We start from the raw sequence: 4,747 nt of genomic DNA, 5'->3' as shown, positions 1-4,747 counted from the left end.
CAGCCAGACATGCTGCCTACCACAAACAACACACCCTGCCAAATCCTGCACGCTGGAGAGTGACCCATCATCTGAGAGTTGGGGTATTTCCGTATCTCCAGCTCAAAGCCCTCCTCATTTCTTGGCTCCATGTGCTAAACAAGCAGAGAATGAGAATTTGGATGATATTCAAACTGACCCCTCGCAACCTCTGGATGCCTGCCAGATTTCAAAAGACAAGCAAGAAGATCCTCTACTCCTCCCTTTAAAAATTCCTAATATTCATGACGTCAGTTCGTCCACTGACCCTGTAAGCCAAGGGCACACTCCTGGTTCTGGAAATGCCAACTTGGGAGAGAGGAGCCCTGTCGCAAGGACCACTGGCCACTGGAAGAGGGGCTGGCATCTAGCATTGGTTCCGCAGACATGAGGGCTGTGACGGGAGATGTTTACCTTCCCCAGCTCGTAAGCCCCCTGACAGATGCTGACCTGTGTGAAATTCCAATAGCAACCAACACAAAACATGCAGAAACAATAGAGGTGAATGAGAAGGCCACTGTCATGAAGGGTCTCCCAGGTCTAGTCAAGAAGATAAAGGAGAAAGTCTCTGATTTAATTGACGGAGCTCCCAAGGCCAAAATCCAACACCAGAACCCAGAGTGTGTGGTGGAGGGAGAAGCGGTTCTGAGCAGGGCTGCGGCCAGCGACACGGCTCCTGACCTCACAGCCAAGCATCCCCAGAGGGGAGCCCAGAAAGCTGGCCCAGGAAAGCTAAGGGCCCCGGGCATGAAAAGACCAAATGGCAGCCAGGTGTGGTGGTGCATCCTTTTAATCCCAGCTCTCAGGAGGCAGAGGTAGGAGGACTGTCATGAGTTTGAGGCCACCCTGAGACTACAAAGTTAATTCCAGGTCAGCCTGGGCCACAGTGAGACCCTTCCTCGAAAAAACAAAAAAACATCAGTCATGGAGCAAAGCGAGGGCAGAAGAGAAGCCGGCCGTTCCCAAGAAGAGGAGGAAGGGCCATCCGCCTGAGCTCTGCCGAGAGGCCTTTAAAAAGCCCCGCAGCTCCCTGGGCATGCACATGCTGGAGTCAGTGCAGGTCTTCCACGCCCTGGGGAAGAAGACGGGGCAGAAAACAGGAGCCTCTTCCTACCGGGCTCGGGGGAACACACACGGCACCAAAGAGCTCAGCCCATCGTCAGCCCTCAACTCAGGGCTGCACGGCCCATGCCAGGGCACAAAAACTGAGAAAACCCAAGGCAAAGGCCAGAAACCAGTGGGCAGTGCTGGCACAGAGTGCCCTCCTCCCTCCCAGTGTGAGCTGCCCCCGCCTGGCAAGGTCAAGTTGGTGCCTTTGCCCTTTCCTAGCCTGGAGAAGCCTCAAGCTCACCCTGTTTCTAGAAAGCCACCCTCCCTGGCTTCACAGAGGGACCACGCACGTGGCCCTGCCGGGCCTCCTGGTAACTCACTTCAGCCTCCTGCAGCCAAGGCACCTCAACCAGCTCCTGCCAGCACAGCTTCCGTGGATGCCACCAAACCAGCCGGGCCAGTTTCCACCAGGCCATACTTTAACATCCCCCCTCAGCTTAGGGTCTCTCCGTCTGCTGCCTCTAGAGCAGCTCCCTTGTGGTGGTTTGATTCAGGTGTCCCCCATAAACTTAGGTGTTCTGAATGCTAGGTTCCCAGCTGATGGATATTTGGGAATTAATGCCTCCTGGAGGGAGTGTATTGTTGGGGGCAGGCTTATGGGCTTTATAGCCAGTTTCCCCATGCCAGTGTTTGGCACACCCTCCTATTGCTGTGGTCCACCTTATGTTGGCCAGGGGGTGATGTCCACCCTCTGCTCATGCCATCGTTTTCCCCTGCCATCGTGGAGCTTTCCCTCAAGCCTGTAAGCCAAAATAAATCTCTTTTTCCTGGAAGCTACTCTTGGTTGGGTGATTTCTAACAGCAATGTGAACCAGACTGCAACATCCCTCCAAGACCTTGTCCTGCACTGCTCTGCACAAGGAGCCTGTTTCCACGGCCCCGACCAGGCCCCACTCACCCCGCAAGGCTCACGACCAGTATCTCCTGGAAGACTTCAGCCGCCAGCCGATTCCATGGAGGAAAGTCGATTTTCCGGAGCCGGTTGTGTCCACCCCCATCACAGATGAGCAGAGGCCAGAGCACGAGGCCCTGGAGAGACATGTGCAGCAGGAACACGGGAATGCTGCCAAGGACACTGCTCTGGGGAGGGTAAAGTGCTTTGTTCAGAGAGGAAAAGATATGTAAGTTTCTCAATATGATGGTTATGTAATGTAAGAGCTGCTGTAGTGTTCATACACTTTGGTTACCAAGTTAGTTTTCACATAGGTATAGATGGATATTGCTATGGACACATAGCTACTGATCACAGAGATGTAGTGATACATAGATATACAGGTTAATATGTAAGTAGATTGACATATGGATATACATAAAGTTGTTAGAAGAAATGGAGTTGAACTGCTTAATAGATACGAAGAGTTACTCCAGGTATTTTCAGACCTTTAGTGGTATTCATCTTAGTTTTCTAGGTGAAATATCTTCTCAAATGTATATGGTATGAAGTCAAACTCAATAACTATTTATTTAGTAAACATAATAATAAAATTATTTATAAAATAGTGCAACCCAAATATCTGTACTAAAATTATTATGTTTTCTTGAAATTTTTCATTTTATATATGTTAATATATATAACAGAACATGGTAGTTACCTAAGGACACTTTCAAACAAGCATATTTGGGCTGGAAAGATGGCTCTGGGGTTAAAGGCATTAGCCTGCAAAGCTTGGATTTGAATCCCCAGGACCCACTTAAAGCCAGACACTCAAGGTGGTGCATGCATCTAGAGTTCATTTGCAGTGGCAGGAGGCCCTGGCTTGCCAAAGCTCGCTCTCTGTCTGTGGTGGTTTGATTCAGGTGTCCCTCATAAGCTTAGGTATGCTGAATGCTAGGTTCCCAGCTGATGGCGATTTGGGAATTAACACCTCCTGGAGACAGTGTATTGTTGGGGCAGGCTTATGGGTGTTATAGCCAGTTTTCTCTTGCCAGTGTTTAGCACACTCTCCTGTTGCTGTTGTCCATCTGGTGTTGGCCAGGAGGTGATGTCCACCCTCTGTTCATGCCATCATTTTTCCCTGCCATCATGGAGATTCCCCTTGAGTCTTTAAGCCAAAATAAGCCCTTTTTCCCACTAGCTGCTCTTGGTTGGGTGTTTTCTGCCAGCAATGTGAACCTGACTGCAACAGTAAAGTTGGTACCAAGAAGTGGGATCATTACTGCTAGACACCTGAATGTGTGGTGTTAGGCCTTTTTTGAGCTGGTTTTTGAGGAAGGAATGTGGAAGGATTTGAAATTTTGACCTAAGAGACACCTTTCATTGCTGTAAGTACAGATTGATGAACTATTCTGGACTGAGTTAAATGACCTGAATGCAGTAAGAACTATGGACTGTGAGGTTTGGCTTATGAGGGTGAGAAAGAACTGTGCCTGGACTGGGCTAGCAGTTTTTTGTGAGAGGCTTGCTGTTATGCCCATGTCCTAAGAACTGGTGCGAGGTTGCATTGTGTAGAAATGGACTGGTGTGAGCAGAGGGATATGGCACAGAAAGAAATAATTAAGTCTTTGGGCCAAAACTTCTGCTCATTCAGAGGCAATTGTATGAGAGATTTCAGCCATTGAAATTGGGCCAGCTGACCTGCATTGGGACAAAAGGAAGAATTTAGACTCATTGGAAGAGGTCTAGATGATGAAAGAGTGTTCTGTTCTTCAAAGTCTGATTTATTCCCCCGCCCCCCCCCCCACACACACACACACACTGGATTAACAAATTGGCATCTCATCTCATGTTATGGAGTATAAGAAATGCAGGAAAGAGAGTGTTATTTAATTTGCAACATGGTTTTGTATTTTGGAAATGGCCATGGGCAGTGTGAAGCAGGCTTGTTGAGTTCCCTGTGTGGAGCCCAGAGTAGCCATGAGGATGAACCGCGGGTTGCAGTGAAGACCCAGTGGAGATGCCAGGACCATGAGGTTGCTGCCATGGAAAGCTGCCAGCACTGGATGAAGTTTTCTGGGACTGTGAGTAGCCTAGCTGGAGAGGCAGAATTGGAATTCCAGAGTCTCATCACTGGTTACAGTTGTTTGACTCGGAGCTACAGACTTTGATGTTTGCCCTGTTTAAATCATGCATTGGTTGAATATTTCTTTGCTGTGCCCAATGTGATCTTTTAGAGTGTGAATGTTTATTCTGTGACATTATGGTTTTTTGAGGGGGGTGGTGTTATGGCTCAGTTAAGAGATCTTGAACTGTGGTAATGTTTGAATATCACTGGGATTGATAAAAACTATGGGGATTTTTGAAGTTGAATGAAGGCATTGCATTTTACACCAAGTATGGTTATCAGTTTATGTGAGGTGGGGAAGAATGTGGTGGTTTTATTCATGTGTCCCCCATAAACTCAGGTGTTCTGAATATTAGGTTCCCAGCTGATGGTGACTAGGAAATTAATGACTCCTGGAGGCAGTGTGTTGTTGGGGGGCGGACTTATGGGTGTTATAGCCAGTTTCCTCTTGCCAGTGTTTGGCACACTCTCCTGCTACTGTTGTCCATCTGATGTTGACCATGAGGTGTCCACCCTCTTCTCAGGCCATCATTTTCTCCTTCCATCATGGAGCTTCCCCTCAAGTACGTAAGCCAAAATAAACCCTTTTTTCCCCACAAGCTACTCTTGGTCAAGTG

The 4,747-nt window shown here is 48.3% G+C and overlaps 1 pseudogene; it reads left to right on the top strand.

The window, feature by feature from the left end:
- Positions 1–405: 405 nt before the first annotated feature.
- LOC101606775 lies at positions 406–2,283 on the top strand (annotated as a pseudogene).
- The last annotated feature ends 2,464 nt before the right edge of the window (positions 2,284–4,747 follow it).

This window comes from Jaculus jaculus, chromosome 7 (genome assembly GCF_020740685.1).
Source record: "Jaculus jaculus isolate mJacJac1 chromosome 7, mJacJac1.mat.Y.cur, whole genome shotgun sequence".
Taxonomy (NCBI): domain Eukaryota; kingdom Metazoa; phylum Chordata; class Mammalia; order Rodentia; family Dipodidae; genus Jaculus; species Jaculus jaculus.
Note: the sequence above shows the minus strand (reverse complement) of the source record. Positions and strands in the feature narration are given on the sequence as shown.